This window comes from Maniola jurtina, chromosome 7 (genome assembly GCF_905333055.1).
Source record: "Maniola jurtina chromosome 7, ilManJurt1.1, whole genome shotgun sequence".
Lineage (NCBI taxonomy): Eukaryota > Metazoa > Arthropoda > Insecta > Lepidoptera > Nymphalidae > Maniola > Maniola jurtina.
Genome location: NC_060035.1, coordinates 2,080,137 through 2,101,416, shown reverse-complemented (window position 1 = coordinate 2,101,416; position 21,280 = coordinate 2,080,137). Strand labels below are relative to the sequence as shown.

The 21,280-nt window shown below is 36.0% G+C and overlaps 1 protein-coding gene and 1 long non-coding RNA gene across 3 annotated transcripts in view; both read left to right on the top strand.

Annotated features, from left to right (window-relative positions):
- Nucleotides 1-21,280, top strand: part of LOC123866945 (DNA N6-methyl adenine demethylase) — a 168,564-nt gene that overhangs the window by 23,714 nt on the left and 123,570 nt on the right. The gene's annotated exons all lie outside the window — the stretch shown is intronic.
- Nucleotides 891-20,149, top strand: LOC123866987. Its single transcript, XR_006796300.1, has 3 exons — nt 891-1,035; nt 3,548-3,556; nt 20,138-20,149. It is a non-coding gene; the product is annotated as an uncharacterized LOC123866987 (long non-coding RNA).

The following is a 21,280-nucleotide window of genomic DNA, read 5'->3' as shown; positions in this document are numbered from 1 at the left end:
GGTTTTTAATAGAAAGCGAGTGCACTATGGTTCCAAAACATTAATCTAACGTTAAAAACCACATAATAATGGGCAAAGGCAACGATCTAACACATTACGGCTGTAATTTATGTTATAATTACAGTATCAATTTCAGAAAAAATGAGCGCCACAAAGAGATTGGCTACGATTTTTCATGGGCTATTAACTTTGCAGTTGTTTTTATCATACTTTTATGGTAATCGTGCTCTTTGTTTTGAATTTCGATTTGCTAAATTGTTTTTCTGTTGTATTCGTAACGTGCTATATTATTTTTGGCTCTCTTACCTATTTGTTCAAGTGCCTATATTTGGCCACTACATAATTCTGAAAGTATCCACGGATTTACATAAAACTTCTGTGTAAGCTTTAGTATTACACCTGTAAGTTTCGCTCACTTAACTAGCTTACGTACCTACTTAATTGACAACAAGTTAACTGAGGTAATTTTACTTATAAGAGTGTTTATGTTAGTGTCGTAACTCGTAAGTAATCATGTAAGCTACTTACGTACAACTTGTAAGTAACACTTACAGATTTAACCGCGGTCTTAAAAATTAGACGATTTTGAGCTTTACTAAAGCGTACAGTGATAGCAATAACCTTAGCAAATCGAAGTATAAGCTGGTAAAAAATATCTGTCGAGCAAATAATATCGTTTGGAAGAAATCAATTTCTGAATATACTGTGCCTAATATGATATCGAGTTAGCGACGAAAGCGGTTCTCAAACGAGATTGATTTTCTATCAAATATTATGAACGAAATATTTTATCTTGGATATTTTTTCGCGAACCATCATGAGCTACCCATCACCGGCTCACTACTGAGAACGGGTCTCCTCTCAGAATGAGAAAGGTGGTCATAGTCCACCACGCTGGCAATTATATGCGGATCGACAGACATTAAACACCTTTGAGAACATTATGGAGAACTCTCAGGTATGCAGGTTTCCTCGCGATATTTCCCTTCACCGTTAAAGCGAATGATGTTTAATTTCTCAAAACGCATATGAAAAGTTAGAGGTGCGAGCCTGGGATTGGAACTCCCGATCTCCCTTTTCATGAATATTGACAGTGAAATATTACACACTAGAGTGGGAGGCTTTGGCCGTGGCTAGTTACCACCCTACTGGCACAGCCGTACCGCCAAATACGATGCCATGTAGAAACCAAAGGAATGTCCCTTCCAGGTTAGCCCGCTTCCATCTTAGACTGCATCATCACTTACCATCAGGTGAGATTGCAGTCAAGGGCTAACTTGTATCTGAATTCAAAGAAACTTATATCTACTTAAGAACTGAAATTAAATAAACATGAGTTTCTATAGACCAGATACTTAATTGTAAACTTAGTTTACTTAAGTACTTAGCAAGGAGGAAATTAATTGTAGTTTACTTTAGCTAAGTTTGACTAAATTATATTAAAATGAGAACCAAACTACGTTTATATGGGAAGTGCTGGGAAGCGCGCTAGGGAAAATTCTCCTAATTGAATTCAGAATAGCTAATAAGCACCTATTAAGAAAAACTTTATAAGTTTTTTTACTTTATCGAAATAAACCTTCAAAACTATTTTAATATAAAAAATGTAAAAGGCGAACCTAATAATTATAATATGAAGCGGATTCTAAAGGAAAAGTTCCCCGAAACTTGAGAGAAGAAACCTACTTGACTTAATTTACGATTACAAGTTAAGGGCTGCAAAGTAAGTTAAACTTAGCAAATTAGTTTTATAACAAGCGCCCCTGAAGCTTCAGTTGGAGGAAGGGAGGCCTTCCCTTGTTCTGTGTACAATCACCTTTATTTAAAGCCTACTTTTAAAGTAATTATTCGAAGTAGCGCTATTTTTGCTAGTGCTCTTATAACGATTTATGTGAGCCCTCTACCTACGTTTATTATCATCAATTCACGTTAAATGGTTGAGGGCTTTGTAGTTTGTACCTAAATGGTAGATAGATCTAGCATGAGTTGGGATAAGTTATAAGTAGGTACCTAAAGTAGAGTTAAGGCCACCCTTAGGTTTGTTCATAAATCTGTATTTTAGTATCTAGTAGGTATCTAGTATTTTTCTTTGGAGAAAGATGTTGCATGCTTTGATTGCCAGCACTAGATATTTTAACTTCTTCCCAACCTGATTTATTTTTATTATTGATAAGTGTTTATTTTTATTTATTTTTTATTTTTTTAATGATTTTTCTTAGCAACTATAGATGTCAGATATCTGAAACTCAAAAACTAGAGCTGATCAAAACTTATTTATTATATATTATTTATTATATATTTGTACTTTAGATAGGTACCATATTATGTAATCAGCAACCGCAAATAAATTCTCGACAACAGACAAAACTAGTGTAATATATAACAATTGCATTTTATAAAAATGTGCATGGCATGTTGCATTATGTAAAAATCCCGTGGATGCTCTTCGATTTCCCGGGAGGTAATCTTCGGAACTAATGATCTGATTCTGAAAATTCTTTCAATAATAGATACTTAGGCTACATTATGCCTGATTACTAATAGGCTATAATTTATTATATCACAGGGAAAAAATTGTGGGGAAAAGCTAGTATGTGTATCAAATAAAGACAACGTATATTCATCCAAAATTAATAAAAACGTGGCGGCATAACTAAAGCGACAGTCTATATCTTTATTTATGTGTCGTCCGTTAACAGTGTTTAGGGTTCCGTATCTCCAGAGAAAAAGGAACCCTTATAGGGTCACTTTGTTGTATGTCTGTTTGACTGTCGTGTCTGTCAAGGGAATCAATACCTGTACCTATACTTTCCGCTAACCTTCTTCTTATCGCGTCGGTTCCTCAATTTTGAGGATCGTGGCTCCCTCCAGATATCATCATCTTCACGATGTTGTGCCATTTTTCCTTATTGCAAAAGGGTGTGTCGACCACTTCTCTAATCTGGTCGGACCAACGCAGCCGAATCTTTATTTTACTTTATCTTTTTTATTATATCTTTATTTTAAAATCGAGACGTTGGTCTTATGCTCCGTCCAATAAATGTAGAATCTCGCGTACTAGAATCATGAAATTTGACAGGTGTCAACGTCCTAAATAGCACAAGTAAAGAGGAAAATGCGAAAACCATGAATTTGTGGTTACATCACCAAAAAATGTGTTATTTCTTGTACGATTGTACAGAACCCTTCGTATGCTGGTCCGATTCGCACTTGCCCGGTTTTTTCAAGTAAACTTCAGTAAAACCTTATGGCATTATTTATATTATCATATGTCGTCCACATTATCTGTGCGCACGAGTCGAACGAAATGTGTGCGGCAGCTGCGCACGCGCTCCAATCACTGACTGCAAATGGTAACACCTCTAGGATTCTTTATCGTAGGCCAATCCTACCATTGTGGAAAGGTGTTTTTGTAGGCGGTTTTCGTTAGCGCAGCTGGTTTTCGATTGTGTGGGTTTTATATAAAATTACTTTTTTTTTCTTGTCCTCGTCTATAAAGTGTTCGATTAAAATCTTAAAAGTTGTTACAAAAAACATGTCCTGAAAGTTTCGAAAAGTAGGATAGTTTTTTAATTTTATTGGCACAGAGTTATTAGGTATAATAGAAAGGAAAAAGAAAATTTCGTTCAAAAAATACAACAAATAATTCACACAAAATCTACTTTAAGATAATGTTTGGTAAAAAGAACAGATTTCAGAAAATGTTGGAGAAGTCATTAATTAGGAATGAAAAAGGTTTCTTTATGATGTTTTCCGTCACAATCAAAGCGAGTGTTAATTGCTTAAAACGCACATAGACCCTGAATCCTGAACCACGGACCCCAAATACATAGGAGGCGGACGGTTAACCACTAGGCTATGAGGGGTCACTCCGTCACTCGCTCCATACAAACGTAGTTCGTCTCTCATTGGAATACTAACCAATCAAACTCAATGGAATTTCGTAGAAACGTTCCGGAAACTAATATCTATGCCTGTGGTTTTCCAGATTTCCGTTAAAATATTCGGTTTCAAAGTTTCGCGGTCTTAAAAATTCACATACAAATCTTTGAGCGCCTGTAATTTTAAAACTACATATTTTTAGAAAACTCTAAAACACCACACCACACTACAAAACCACAGGCACAGATATTAGTTTCTAGAATAGGTATGTCTGCAAAATTTCATGGATTTTGGTTGGTTAATATTCAAATGAAATTGGGACTACGATTGTATGGAGTAAGTGACGGAGAGAGTCCTGTTAACATACAAAAATATAGATCAAAATAACATAAGAGAAAAGTCAGCAGAATATACCTAGAGCTTTATACGTTTCGCGCTGGCTTTCTTATCGTGCATATGTAATGCCATCTGTTGCCGTCACCTGCATGCATGGAGCGTGGCTTCGTTTGATATTCTAATAATTCGATTTCTCGATATTATTATGTACTAGATGATGCCGCGACTTCGTTCGCGTAAATTTAGGTTTAGACTCTAAACGGGTCTTCATTAGCGTTGGGTGTGTTCAAAAGCAATTGGCTTTTAAAAAAGAAAGAGATTTTAGAAGACTAGCGACTCGCCCCGGCTTCACACGGGTGTATTGTAGATACTAATGTGGTGTCACAATCTTATCATAAATTATTTTGTGAAGTATTTCAAAAGAATAAGACAGCATTTTCGATTAAAGTTCCCAGTCGGCTTAATTTCTTCCGACATCTTGAACAATTATCATCATATTTCAACAAATTAACACAAAACAATATTAATCTAAGTAAGTATACCTTCCCCTTGAATCATTCTATCTATTGATGAAAACCGCATTAAAATCCGTTGCTTAGTTTAAAAGAGCTGAGCGTACAGAGGAACAGATGACGGCGGGAAGCGATTTTGTTTTGTAAAAGATAATTCTGAAAACAAATGATATTAAATAATACTTTTTGTCATCCCAAAGTATCTAGTTGATGATATCATAGAGATAAAGTTGCGATAAATAAATAAAATTTGGATCATACCAACATAACAATCAAAAACAGTCATAAAACGATATAACTATTGTTCTAGCAATATTATTTCCATAAATATCAGCGATCTAGACATAATATTGTTATAGTGTAGCCAATTCAAGTATCTTATGAAATAAAACAAACAGATATAGTAACAATAAATCTCCTTTAATTTCAAGATGGCGACTATATTGCTGTTCCATTAATTCGGTGAGCAAAAAATTTCCTCGATTAAAAGTAAATGTATGAATAATCCGCAAAACAAAAAAGCCATTAAAATCTGCGATAAAGCAGTGGATTTATAGCAAAGTTTCTCGCTAATGTTTATTGCTGTATTGTTTGTGAATTGTGAAACTTGAGTGGAAAACTCACATTTACATTTCTTATAGGGACTGTCTTTTATAGATATAATATCTATGGTCATAAGATCCCAAAAATCATTTTTATCTCAATAAATCTTATACCCTTTGATTATTAACTCTTTAAAGCTTATATCATTATATATGTATCTAGTCAATAATTGAAGAGGCCATGGTGCTCTAAAGATATAGCCACAGTATTTCTAATTCTGTGGATATAGCACAGAGAAAGTGATTAATGTTATATTTTGTACGATCTTACTTGCAAAATCTTTGAGCTTCTGATTAGACTTCGATTTATTTGTTAGTAATCAAACTACCCCAGACACCGTGTCTATTTCCAATCAAACAAATACCCTAGTCTCATCCAATACACTACGCAGCTAACGTCGACCAATATACCTATCCATTAAATTTACTCGCATGCCCCATTGAAAATTAATAAAATCGCACACTGCGGTATATTGCAAAAAACGCTCAAAAGAGGCCAAAAAAATCGGCACAGATAACAAATATTGACACTCCCGGAAAAAAGCACAAAACGTTCGATTTTCAACCGGGGGTTCGACCACGTGGACTTACGTACGTATAACGGTCGGACTCGGTTTACACTTTTGGTTTTTTTTTTCTCGGCACGCGCCAAGGGCTGCCGCGGCCCTGGCCGGTGATTCACGGGGCTCACTTGGCAGATGGCTGGTTTTTGTGCTATCAGCTGATGTAACGGGCCACATCAGTTAATGATGCATCTTGCATTGACTTACATAGGTGTATCTACATTATAATATCGTGCAGTAGGTAGATTATGTATTTTACAATATGTAGGTCGCACAGTACGTAAATTTTAAGTTGATTGTTTTTTTGCTGGATTGGCTTTAAGTTATATTTAATGGCTTTACAAAGCAAATTGGCTATTTTTAAAAGCACATACGAAATGTTACTTGGTGAAAGGTTTGCGTTGTACTTAAGTAGATATTTATATTAATAACGTTTTTTTTTATTGGCTATAAGCTACATTTAATGAGTTCAGACTAAATGGGCTAGATTTGAAAACGTAAGCCAAAGCTTGATTAACTAATATCTATATAAATTATGAGTCAAATACAAAGACTTATTAATTCTAATTTGTATAAAACCACTATGTTTTTAAAGAGTATCTTGATTTATAAATATTAAACACACTAGCTGATTCTCGCGATGTCGTTCGCATGGATATAGGTTTCTTAAAAACCCCCTAGGAACTCTTTAATTTTCCGGGATAAACAGTAGTTTATGTGTTAATCCAGGATGCAATCTATCTTCATTCTTAGCCAAATTCGTGCAGGAGTTTTTGCGTGAAGGAGTAACAAACATACACACATATATACAGACAAACTTTCGCCTTTGTGATATAAGTGTGATTAAAACTTTATGATAACCGCCGAAAAGTACTTAAAACATTACATCAAAGATATTAAAATAAAAATTAATAAAAAAAAATATCCTCATTGTGTTCAAAACCCCTCGCAAGATGGCCGCCGCTGTATAAACTTGCATCGAATATAAAGACGCATTGTCGCTCGTTAATAAAATTTAAATAGAAGAATTAAAGCTGAGCTTATTCATGTAGGCAAGCGACAAAACCGGATCTTCTTTCCAACCGGTTTTACATATCCATCATCTAACTTAACTACGTTTAAAATATACAGAGTAGGTATAAGGGAATACCATTAAAATGACTGAAATTCAGACAAAGACGTGAATAATGATTATTAAAGAGAAGAAAATAAAACTGTTCATGATTATTCATTACTTAATTTGAGTATTGTATCTAATATCTATAGTAGGTGATGGTAGCGACTTTTTTACCGCGAGGATTTAGATTTTTTTAAATCCCGTGGGAACTCTGATATCCCGGGATAAAAAGTAGCCTTAATCTCCAAGTCATGCAAAATTAATTAATATCACGCGAATTTGTTGCTCATTGTGACGTGATTGAAGGAAAAAACAAAATATACACTTACGCATTTATATTATTAGTAGTAAGATTGTTATTTGAGTTGTCAACGACTTCGTCTGCCCGTGGAATTTATCACTCGTTTCAAAAATATGGGATTTTTTAAATTATAACCCTCGTTTTTACATCTTATATAAACAACCTGCCAAATGTAGGCTTTCGTAATTAAATTGATAGAGTGGTCATCAGGTCATATTTATTATGATTTATGAAAAAATTGGTTTGAATCACTTGTATTCCATGTGTAGTGTGTACTCCTTATCAAACTAAAAATCATTACCCATATTATAAATGCGAAAGTGTGTTTGTCCTTCAATCACGCCGTAAATAAGTAACAGACCAACGTGATTCTTTGCATAGATATTATAGTTAAAGACCTGGATAGTGACATAGGCTACATTTTGTCCCGGAAAATCAAAGAGTTCCCATGGAATATCTCAAAAACTAAATCCACGCGGATGAAGTCGCGGGCATCAGCTAGTTTTAATATACTATAGATAAGTATTCAGAAATCTAAGAAAAACCAGGTTTATAACGAAAAGAAACGCGTCGGTCAGCTTAAAAACTCCTTCAAATATAAATGAAAACTTTTATATGAAAATCAAACTTCAAATAAACAAAGAAGATTCTTATCTCACTGCTTTATACGACAGTTTCAAATTATTTCAAAACTTTCAGATTTATCTAAACCTCGCATTTTTTTTATTTCTCTCATCTTAAACTCGCGAAAGCTCCACGAAACTCTGGCACCGAGCAACAAATCAATACTTTTTCCTAGCGAAGACTACCCCAATGCACGCACCTAATTCATATAGCCTAGACATAAATAACTCTATCTATACGACCTCCTTTCTACTAGCAAGCAGTTACGCACACAGAGACAGATCTCGACCAATCGCGTTCTAGTTTCACAATATAAGTGCACTGGTTGTGAAAGTGTGCGTAAGTGCGTGAGGGGTGCGTTGATGCACCCCTACTAGTTACTACGCATTCGAAGTAATACGAAATGTTATGCGTTTCACCGTATTCACATTATTCAAATATTTTTCTCTGAATTTATTATGCTGTTCTTTATTTTTATTTTATAAATTCTAATTAAAAAATTGATTAAGAATAATTAAAATAAAAAGTAATTTCTAAGCAAAATGTTAAATGAAAAATGTGAATAATTTTATTGATCTTATTACAAAAACTGTAGGCTCGATTAAACTCCCAAAACCGTGGGTTTGTGGTTAAATCACAGAAAAATAAATTAGAATGTGTTTCAAGTTTCAAAGTAAAATAAAGCTATACCAAGTGGGATATCATTATGAAAGAGCTTTACCTATACATATATATTCTAAAACTGATTTTTAACCCCCAATCCAATAAGAGGGGTGTTATAAGTTTGACGTGTGTATCTGTGTATCTGTTTGTGGCATCGTAGCTCCTAAACTAATGAACCGATTTTAATTTATTTTTTTGGTTTAAAAGGTGGCTTGATCGAGAGTGTTCTTAGCTATAATCCAAGAAAATCGATTCAGCCGATTGAAAGTCATCAGCTCTTTTCCAGTTACTGTAACCTTCACTTGTCGGGGGTGTTACAAATTTTTAATTTACACTTGCTATTTATTTTTACGCATAATAGTTTTTGATTTATCGTGCAAAATGTCGGAAAAAATACCAGAGTAGCTGTACGGCACCCTCAATGCGCGAGTCTGATTCTTACTTGGCCGGTTTTTTTTTTAATGTTCCGTGTGGATAAACACAAGCTCCTGCCATTAGCGAAGCGATGCCAAGTGGCGCGTCAAACGCAGCGCGGCGGTAAAATCGCGCGTGGCCACGCATATGCGCCTAGTGCGTACTCCACGCAGCTCCGTTCCTTAACTATTCTAATGGAAGTGTGGAGAGGTTTTAGCACACATTTAAAAAAATTGTTTTTCCAAGGGACTTGGACAGTGTTTATGTTTTTCTTTACCAAGTTATTTAACCATACTTAGGTACGCACTTGAAAAAGATGGATATAAAGGGTTAAACTATGTGAAAATTAATAAAAAGACATAGTCGTATCTTGCTGTCAGTTCTAAGCGTGAATTGGAGTGGTTTTTCTAGAGTATAATCATTCTAAACGGTGCTTTAGTTTTTTATAGATATCAATTATACTCACTTCTTTTAACTGCATTATAGTGTTTGTGAAAATCTAGAAATATTAGGGCAATGTTTTACCGTCGTTTTTAATCGACTCCGGAATGGACAAATATCGAATAGTAGAAAGCTCAATAGTTATAGTTATTTTAAAAGAGAGCTTTTCCTCAGTAATCATATAATCAGTAATCATTAATCATTTCCTCATTAATTTGAGAGCTTTAATTTCAGTAGTCATTATATTAGGCTATGTAATTTTATCTTCTTTGTAATTGTTTAAATTATTATTAAAGGAAAGGATTTCATAGGCAGCCAAATAAAGCCAGAAATTCTATATAGAGTTATAAAATCTAGAAATTAATATTATTTATGCAAGATTCTTTGGACTACACAGGCAGAAGTCAAAGTATAGGGTATAGGGTCGTAGGTACGCTAGGTAGGTGCCTACTGCCTACGGAACTTGTAGTTCATCCAGTTCATTAGAGCCTACCCCGGCACGCGTGGGGGCGTGCAGCGTGAAGCCACCCTCGTCGAGAAATCTAATTCTGGCCTTAGAATATATAGCGAAGCACAGTTTGCATTCCAACTTCAATTTTCATTCAAAGCATTTTTTCATCTGTTGACTTTAGTGGACGTTTTGGTCCACAAAACTGGTCAGATGGTTAGGTTAGCTTGCTCGTTTTTTTTTTTAAATTGTAGCTATGGCACCGCAGTTTTAAGTCCAACTTTAATTTTCATTCAAAACTTTTTTCATCTGACGACTTTACCAGATATTTTTAGCTCCTGACCCAAAAAGAGGGGTGTTATAAGTTTGACGTGGTATATTCTGTGTATCTGTCTGTGGAATCGTAGCGCCTAAACGAATGAACCGATTTTAATTTAGTTTTTTTTTGAAAGGTGGCTTGATCGAGACTGTTCTTAGCTATAATCCAAAAAAATTGGTTCAGCCGTTTAAAAGTTATCAGCTCTTTTCTAGTTACTGTAACCTTCACTTGTCGGGGGGTGTTATAAATTTTTAATTTACACTTGTGATCCACTAAACTTATAAGATAGATGATTTGGTTTTGCCCGCTTGCCTACCATTGCTGATCATTAACTCAATCCCCATTTCCGATCACTACTGAGCAAAGATCTCCTCTCCCAATCCACACACCTTTGAGACCATTATGGAACACTTTTAGGCATACAGGTCTCCTCACAATGTTTTCCTTCAGCATTAAAGCAAGTGATACTTAATCGTCACAAATCGTAGCTTAACTTTATTTTAATCCAAAAACATATAAAAGAAAAAGCTGACTGACTGTCTTAATGAGTAACTGACTGTCTGATTTATCAACGCACAGCTCAAACCACTGGACGTAGGTATTGGGCTATTTGGCATGCAGATTAAGACGTAAACATCCGCTAAGGATTTTTGATTCCAGCTCTAAGGGGATAAGATAGGGGTTTGAAATTTCTCTCAGCCGCTCCGCTGCCTCCTTCTACGTCATTCCCATGCGCCGCAAGAGAATCGGGCACAGGCGAGCTGCGCACAACCGTCGCATGCCCCCTTGAGTAGGGCCTCCGGGTAATAGACACGGGGACTCTGTTATCCGCGGGAGTGTAGGCCCTCGTGTTGGAAGGCAAGCCCTTGCTTCCGGCGAGCCTTAAATGGTGTTGGGGCCCTTTTTAGTCCTAGAGCTGGGCCTGCCTTGGCGGGCGCCGTTAGCTGGGTCGCAGTTGAATATATTCGTGTCCCTGTGCCCAGCATCAACGATTGAGACGGTAAGCCGTGGGGTTTTAGTCGGTACGATTCCGACAAAACCACCTCGCCTCCCCGAGCGCGGTGGTATCCATGAGGATTTCCCCACGTATAAAAAAAAGGGGTTTGAAATTTGTGTATGCCACGCTGACAAAGTCGTGGGCAATAGCTAGTTTCTATTACATATTTCAATAAGAACGCCACTTTATATTAGGTTCTAGGTATATCAATTAAGTTAGGTGCATGAAAAAAGCTTGTCTTTCTTTGCTTTATAAAATTACACGAGCTTTGAAATCACACTCTTTATAATGACAATAATTAGTTCCAATTTATTCTGCTCTCAAGGCAAAAGAGGGTGAAAACCCAATGCGCTGAAAACGTTTGTAGCTTCAAGCACTTTGATTCATTAACTCCCACTATGATAAGTATTCGTAGATAAGCATATAAAATGTGATAATCGAAAGCGCGTCCATTAATTAAAAAAGCGGCTAAGTACGTGTTGGACCTCGTTCTAGTAGGATTCCGTACGTATAATTATATTGTTTCATTGCCACAGCTTATAAAATACAAAATGGGTCGGCGTTTTCAGTATTTGTTCTGCAAATACAGCATAATGCGGTTCATAATATACAGAAATTTCAAATTCCGAACTAGTTTGGCCTAACTGGCTTAGGTTCTGTTTCACAACCCAGGCCATCAAAGTTAGAGTCTATTTCACAACGGCCAAATAAACTTTATCTAGTGAATTTTGACGTTATAACACTTTTTGTATTGAGAAATGTCATTCGTTAGGTAAATATAAGCTTTACCTAACGAATTGGCTGCCCAAGTTCGTTATTTTTAAGAAGATGAAGATAAAAAAAATGAAGTACCGGTGAGCTCATAACAGGTAAGACCGGGTAAGAAAGAAAAGTTTGTTTCGGCGCCTAGTTCGTCTAGAGGACCTCGATTGAAAATAATTTGATCGGATTTCTAATTCAATAAGTATACGATCTAGGTCAATATTCTACACCAAATACCTATCAGTAGATTGAGCTGCACGTTGATATTCATTTAGTCTCGAATTTCAGTTTATCATTTTAGTATATCATTACGTATAGTCTGCTAAAGTTATTTTGTATCTAACTGTAAACAGTAAAAACACTAATTAGTACTCGTATTCTACCTGTGTTAAAATGAAAAAGTTTTATGCTAGCGCAGTTTTCCTACGCAAAGAAAAGTCCATATTAATTATAAAATCTCGAGATCCAAGTCAAAGCACGCACTAAACGCGTTTCCCCTGGAAGGTTTTTCTGTACATAAGCTGTGTCACAGTATAGCCATCATACAGTTCGGGAACAGTCTATCACGGCTTAAGCCACCAATGACCATGTCATATTTGTTTTAAAACATTGCAAGAATTAATGTTTTTGTCCTCTAGTCTCCTGCATGATATCTCTACTATTTTCAGTAGAAATATCATGCCCGGGACGTCGTCGGACGGAGTCTGCGTGGATTTATGTTGTAAAAATCTGACTTGTTGTTGACTCGTCCGCGTCGTTCAAATCGATGCGTCGTCGTCACGAAGATGCATCGATCAACTGCATGATAGTTAAGCTGTGGTTTTGTGAACTATGTGTAAGCCCCGCCCCTAGGGCGCCTGTACGCCTAACCCATATACCGAGGTGACCTACGCCTCACATCGGTGTCATAGGTGCGTTATGTGCACGCAGGGAGGTTTAGACGCTTATAAATAGCATTTACCTTTGCCCGGTAATCTCCACCTTCTACCACTTTGCCGGTAATAAAAATCCAACCGGTAATTAAGTAAAACCTAACTTTTGATGGGCTACAAGCTTCTACACAGAGCAATTCCGTGACGATAAAAGTAATAACATAATTCATGTTTTTCTTAACACTATTTCCACTATTAGGTTTTTCAGCATTATCTTTATCTGACAGCAAACAAGATAAAGTTGAAAACTATAACCCGACTGCGATCGTCTTAATAAACGCTGAAATATTATAGTTAAATTGTTTTTCTGTCGCTTGGTAGGTATATTTTAATGTTGTAGTACATTTATATTTATGTACTCAGAATTTTCTCCTCTTTCATTTGACACCCCAGTCGATACAATAGCAAAAAAATAATTAGGAGACCACCACTTTTTTTCATGTAACTTCCCTTATGTCAATTTTTTTCGTATAAAATGTAGCCTATTTCACTGGACCTTTACGACGAATCGATTGACACCTTATTCATCAAAATCGGCCCAGTAACTAGTTTAGGCGCTACGGTGGAACACACAGAATCTGGATACAAACATACACACTTACATACATACATGGACTGCTAAAATCATAATCCTTCCTTTTGGCTTTGCCGCATTCGGGTAATGAAAACTAGAGTAAGTAGAGGTACTTAAATGAAAACGAATAGGTAAACAGCCATCACAAAAGGTAAAGGATCGTTATGTACTCGTTAAACGATCTCACCTCAGGCTATCCAGGTAATGGGAGCAAAAGGGGCCAAGATAGTCTATGTACTAACCTATGTTCACCATAATATGTAGGTACATAATAGGTAGGGGGACGCATAACCTAGTGAACGCACTGCCTACTTTACAAGAGCTTAGTATATAGACGGTAAGGGGGAAAAGCAAATACATACTATTCTTACGTAGGAATGCCTTTTATGTCACTCGCACTGGGATTCGAAAGAATATTCTATTTCCTAGTAAATAAAAGGTGGGACGCAACCTGCACTGTTTGTATACAAACTTTTACTTGCAACTCTTTTGTGTGCATCTGAAAAATGCAGCTCTTTTATGCAACTCGAATTCCAGATGAGCATTATGCTAATAGGAATTTTGAAGCTCTTTTGAATCTTATACGAGTACGTAACAAAATTAAAAATAATCTAATAAAGACACAGTATTAAATAGCATAAAGGAGCATGGATTTAACCTGCAGCTCGCTCCAGTATTGCGTGGGACTTCATTTTTAACCCCCGACCCAAAAAGAGAGGTGTTATAAGTTTGACGTGTGTATCTGTCTGTGGCATCGTAGCTCCTAAACTAATGAATGTTTTTTTTTGTTTGAAAGGTGGGGCTTGATCGAGAGTGTTCTTAGCTATAATCCATGAAAATCGGTTCAGCCGGTTGAAAGTTATCAGCTCTTTTCTAGTTACTGTAACCTACACTTGTCGGGGGTGTTATAAATTTTTAATTTACACTTGTATATACATGGCATAATGTGGAATATGAAGTCTTTAAAAAGAGCAGCCGTCGAGTTTCTTGTTAGTTCTTCTCGGTTGGAAAGGCGTTCTGAATCAGTGCAGGGGTATGCATTTATTAGTTAGGGTAGGGACCTATTTGCTGGTAGGTCATATTGAAAAATAAGCATTGAGCAATTTCAACTAAGGCGAGCAGTGCTTTGATGCCTTTAATATGACACGCACTGGATTCCTAGCTCTATTTAAAATATCCTTTACTCATTTAACCACCATACTGCGCTAACCTAACCTAATCACCTATTATTACGGAAGCAAATTAAACCAATGAAAATTCATTGGGCAGAATTCAAAATGCATGATTGGTAAAACGTAGCTTTGACTACCCACCGATCATCAGTAATTAATTAATAAATGAATTTTTTATTGACCGTTTTCCACATCCAATCGAAGTGTTTAAACATTCCTGTATAAAATTTTCCCGTTTATTTACGTACGCAAGTGAGTCATTGCTGCACTCATCGAACAATCAGAGCTAGGCTAACGACCTCCCGGCTTCAAGCCTTTCTACCCCTTCAGCACACGCCATTATCCCTTGAGCCCCGCATCCCTGTGCCGTGCTCCCCGTATCCACCGATCTTCCAAGTTGCAGGGAGGCGCGGGAGGTCAAAAGATGCTGGTTAGGGTCTCTGCCAACTTGGTTATTGTGTGAGGCAACTGATAGGTAATTGCAGTTTTTATGCAATGTAGGGTAAGGGAGATATAAGGGATACGCAATTGAAGTAAATAAAATACTCCAATGATGCCTGATGATAGAGTGCTAATTACTTAATGAGGGGCTGTTAATGGTGATCGCACACTTATCAGCACGCACCCTACGCGCCGAACGTAACCAATATTAAAAGAAAGAAAAAAAAAATTACTTACATTCCGTGCGATCTTGAACCAGCTTGAACAACTTAAAGTGCCCAAGTCAGGTTTTCAGTTCTAAAAATTCGAATGACGCCATTAAAACGCGTTGATCGCACTGATCCCTGATCATGAATAATAATAATCTTCTCCTGATCGAACAGCCAATTTAACCGAGACTAGTCAACTATGCAGAGTATATTATAGAAACAAAAATAGAATTAAATCTAATATTTTACAATCGTCAAAAGCATCTACCACTGGTTTGGAAAGTCTTTCCTACCGAGAATAAAAGAGATTAAGTCTAGGAGCACTCTATTTTCTCATTCGTGGGAGATCGGACGGCAATCCGATACGATCGGAGAGAGATTAGGCACAGGCTGAACGACTTTAGTACTCCAAATCCATCAGTGCGTGCTAAATTTTTTATATTGCAACTAACTATGGGTTGGGTATGGTAAGTAGGTAGGTATGTGAAATGAAATGAAATGATTTATTATTTTGCGAATGTGCGGCGCAGTCGTATTGGTAGGTGATCAGTTTTGACCGCATTGAATATATCGTATAATTAATATGCCCTAATAGGCCCGCGGCTCCTACCTATATTATTTTTATAATGACTACGCAACAGAAGTCCCTTTTTTCTTTTTATCTAATTCTTTTTTCCCGACTTTACTAACGTGGCTTATTTTATAAAATTATTTTACTCTAGACTAAACATATTCATCCTATTACCGGTAAAGGTAATCATTGGGTTGTATTTTTATTTTATTTTATTTTAAGCAGCAAAAGGCATGGTGTAGGGTAGGGTGAACTGAAATCCGATAGGCTGCAATTTCAAGCTTGACCTGTTAAACTTTAATAGCAGATATAGTGCGCGCAAAGCAAGTAGTCCAATCTAAACACGAGGCATATTATGACTGCACAGGATCTCAGGCTGATAGAGCGTACTTTGACTTTGCTCAGATTTAAGTCTGAGTTAAAACGAGACAGATCGATGTTAACGTTATAAGTTATAACATTGTCTCGTTTTAACAGTGTCTTAAGGTTGAGCAAAGTCAAAGTTCGCCCTATAGATCTCAGCCTCTGATCTCAGATGGATCTCAACCGGGCTTGAGTATATTTTAATCCTTAATCTGTAACTTGCGTAAACCGGCAATGCCATGTTGCAATTAGATTAGACTTTTTTCTTTTTTTTTATTCACTATAGGTAAGCGCTTGACCACAATCACACCTGATGGAAAGTGATGATGTGGTCTAAAATGGGACGCGTTTACCTAGAAGGTGCCTATTCACTCTTGTTTTAAAGATACCCGGATTGTAATTGGTAGGAAACACAGATCGCGGAAGAGTATTCCAAACCTTAGCCATGCGTATGAGGAATGAAGACGCAAAAGACTATTTATCTTGCAATCACTTTACCCCATATCGTGCACAAAATTCAGATAAATTTGAAACGGGATATAAATAGATATAAATACTTTATTAATTGCACATAAATACAGATTATGTACGTAAGTAACAAATGCATAATATATAAAATGCTGAGAGCTGAGAGTATTCTATTAGAGAACCTTTTGTTGAGAGGAGTTGTAAGAAACAAAATTACGACAGTTTTTTTAATTGCTATATTCCTCATTTTGTGATTACCGAGTCAATTTACCCCCATAAAACATACAAACACATCACATAATACTGTCTTCACCTGATTAGTCTATTTTATTTTATTGTGAAAACCAACAGCTTATTGTACTAATTACATACCTATGCTTAGAATTAGATAAAGCTAACTATCCCATAATATAAAGCATACATGTTTCACGTCATTTAAACCGCAGCCTAAGTTTTGTGGTAAGTTTTGCGTAATAAATTATGGTCTGAAACTCATGAAACTTACCGAAATTGCGTTAACTTTTACACAAACATCTACTCCGTAAATTAAGTAAGAGGTGTAAGATATCGCCTTATTCAGATTACCGATTAACGACAATCTCAAGCGATAATCGTAATAAGCGAATTTCGTAACTGGATCCCGCTCTCATCCTATGCTGCAGTGCCATATTTTGGGACTAGTATCACTACATCGGCTAAGTAGCCGACACTAACACTTTTTAATTCGTGTGATTCTAAAAAAAAAATCTTTGACATAAGAATTAAGAATCTTACGGCGAAAGATACCGCCTTATTCTTCCCGATTACCGACAATCCGAAGCGATAATCGTAATAAGCGAATTACGTAAGTAACTCTATCCCGGTGGGAATGGTAAAGGACAATTTATTATTTTAAAATCCGCACTATTTACTTGCTAATTGAGTTAGGACAAGCATTGCTTCAAAATATGGCTACGGTCTTAACACTTCGAAATTCATGCGATCCAAACTTTTTTCTTTGATACTAACAGCTTAGCTCGTAAATTAAGTAGGAGGCGAAAGTTACCGCCTTATTCTTCCCGATTAACGACAATCCAAAGCGATAATCGTAATAAGCGAACTACGTAACTGGATCCCGGCGGGAACGGTAAAACATAATTTATTATTTGGCTCCGGCCTGCTTCCGCCGCGCCTCGCTCAAACATGTAACGCTATACGGAGACACCTTTATTTGATTTATGTTACACTTTCAACTACTTTTTTGTTGTATTTGCGTAAAAAGGCATGGGAATTTAGACTTACGACAATCTTAGGTTCAATGCACATCTGCAGAGTGCAGCCAAGCCGTGTGTCTTTTTGGATAACACCTAAAACTAAGTGTGCTCAGGCGATTTTGTCCCTCCTTCACCTTTTTACCACCTTACCATCGTCGGGCAAATCTCCATTCTTATGTCGTCGACATTCCATCTACACACACGAAAAGTTTTACGTCATCATTCCTCACACGCATGGCTAAAGTTTAAAGTTCTCTTTCGCGATCTGTGTTTTCAACCAATTGCAATCCGGGTATCATTAAAATAAGCGACTTCTTGGTAAACGCATCAAAAATTCAAAATGTTGTTACTTAATTAAACTTTTACAAGTACCTACTTTTGAATCGTCATGTACATCTACCAGTGCATCATCTCATCTGAGCAACATCATCACTTTCCATCGGGTGTGATTGTGGTCAAGAGGGTGCTTGTAGTGAATTTAAAAAAATATTTACGTACTGTGAAGGCAGCATGCGGCGCATCCCGACGCACAACCCTTCCCTTTAAGTCTCCTTCGTGTTTTTTTACCCAACTGAAGCGAAGCCCAAAAGGAGGCTATATATGTTACCTATGTGTCCGTTCCTATGTCCGCTCATTACTACTCAACGGCTTAAACGATTTTGATAAGTGATACGTTATTACTCTAATAGATCTAATGACTCATTAGATGTCTTCATAGCGCGATTGTCACTGGGTACGTATAATTCTTAAAAATCAAAATGGCGGATATGTGTGCTTTCTGTGCGAACTCAATTCATTCCAGGTTTTTTTGAAACTTTTTAAATTACTTATTTTATTATTAAGTACGATCAGTATGGCCAAAATAAATAAGGCTGAGTTTAAGTTGTTCTCAATAAAAACGCTGCACTTCAGCTCCGCTCTACTCCATAGGCCTGCGTTGGACCTTAGTGTTTACGGAATGGATTGAAAAAGCTCTCGAAAGGAAGTCCAAAAATGTTATATGTATGTATGCTTATTCAATTTAAAATAATAATAACATTTGAAATACGATTTTTTCTGTCACTATCATCGATATAGGAAAAACCACAGATACACCACCGTAAAAACGTAGTATTTTCATAAAAATGTTCACATTTTCACGTATTTTTACAGAAATGCAGAAAAAAGAGTGAATACTTTATAATAATTCAACTTGACCCATTTTTATTCCAACAAACTTTTCAATTCCAAACTCTCCTTTTTGTTTCTTTGTTATTTTTCTCTGCAAATAATACTTCCTAAAACCAGTGATGCATGCATTAACCACACATAATAAATTAGCATGTACTTGACAGGCTGTACGATACATTCGTTTTTCACATCGGAACATCAAGTAATTATTACTTGTTAACAATAGATGTTTTAGACACGCACTGTCATTTGCATGACACCATATGCGTAGTTTACTATATGACAACTGTGTCATCAAGTTGTATGACATATACGCATAGAATACGAAGTACTTCTAGTTATTATTTTCTACATGCATGTATGTTAATTAATGTTTATATATCAGTGATACATGACTTTTAGAATTTTTTATTATGCAAACCTATTATATGAAGTTAAGGAAGGAACCTGATGCGTGAATCTATTTTTAAATATTGTCATAATATGATATTTTATATTCAGTTTAAAGGCTTTTAACTCAAGAAAGAGATCGATCTAGACCGATTTGAAAAGAGTTGGTATTTCGTAGGACCACGTTAAGGCAATGGACAGACATGGAAAACTACTACATCATACGTTACTTTAAGGAATAAGTTTGATCAATAACGACATCTCTCTAGCAGCCTTGCCACTATCTGCTTAGGATGCAGAAGGTCCTGGAACCAAGTTTCTGTGGAATCTAATTCCAACAATTAGTAGTGTCAAAACTCCAGACAAATAACATAGGTAACCTACTTGATACGTTCTATTAGAATTCGAGAAAAGCGTATGTCAACAACTATAGTTTCTTAATCTAAGACATCCACAATCTACATGCATCTCAAAATTGTAGCAACGTATACCTACATGGGTTTAACATATTACGATACAGACCCTAGATGTAATTAAAACTGGGAGCATAATAAGATCAAGATAATCAAACCACGATTAGGCCTGATGCACGTAATCACTCAATGCATCATAGCAAACAGGCGTGCATTTATTATTTTTTGACATAAATGGCCGCCATTTTGAATTAGAGCAGCTGTTGCATCGAGTTCGATGACCCGTTTTTTATGGTATATCCAGGTAGACTCCTATGGGTCGACCATAGAATTTTGAAACCTTTAAGCTGTTTATCGTCATTATATTATTTTTATTGAGAATTTTTAATGCCAATGCAAGATGTATAACCATAAAAATACTCTGTTTATTCATATTTGTACTAAGTTTTAAAGCTTATTTTAATTTTAATTAAAACGAATAATGAATTTGCAAATATTTAAATAGTTCACCTGAACAAATAACTAATTCATCAATGTCAAAAGCAGATACCAAAAAATTTAGTTTCAGCAATAGGCAGAGGAGGGAGCCCTAATATTGCACGCATTGCACAATTAAAAGTACATAAGTACCTATTTGATTATCACATTTATTTCGATTTTCGAACATATCATTCGAATTTCGAATGCTCGAAAACTCGATGGTTTTTTTTGCGGTTAAAATATTGAAAAACCAAAAATTGAAAAATTGGCATGTACTACTACTGAAACTGAAACTGAAACTAAAAAAACTAAACTGAAACTAAGATGCAAAAAATTACACTTATAAGTACCTATCTCCTGTCTAAACCACGGATGCTTTCTTCTTAAGTTAGGAATCTGAATTTACAAAACATAGTAAAGATTTCTTACATACTTGTATCACTAGTATTCGGATGTATACGGAGTATGTCAGATTTCAAGATCGAAAATGTGTTTTTTTTTTGTTTTCCGCATCAAGAAAATATCCCCATAAGACAACTTTATACTGGGCAAATGCTTCTTTGTTACTCGCGAGTGACAAACTAGATCCTTCAAAGTTCCTTTGATGCCAAGTTCCGCCAAGTTAAGTTAGCCGCCTGTCACACTCATAACTTGTGCATGGTATAACAGTCGACGCAGTCTACTGCTTTGAACAAAATGTGAATATACCTTAATTTATCACATTGACATTTAATTTTTAAAATAAAAAATCAGTCAAGTAGGAGTAGTACTCGCACACGAAGGGTTCCGTATCATCGTACAGAAAATTTTTTTTTAGTTTTCATAATGGCCATTTTGAAATTTTCATTATTTGTTGTTATAGC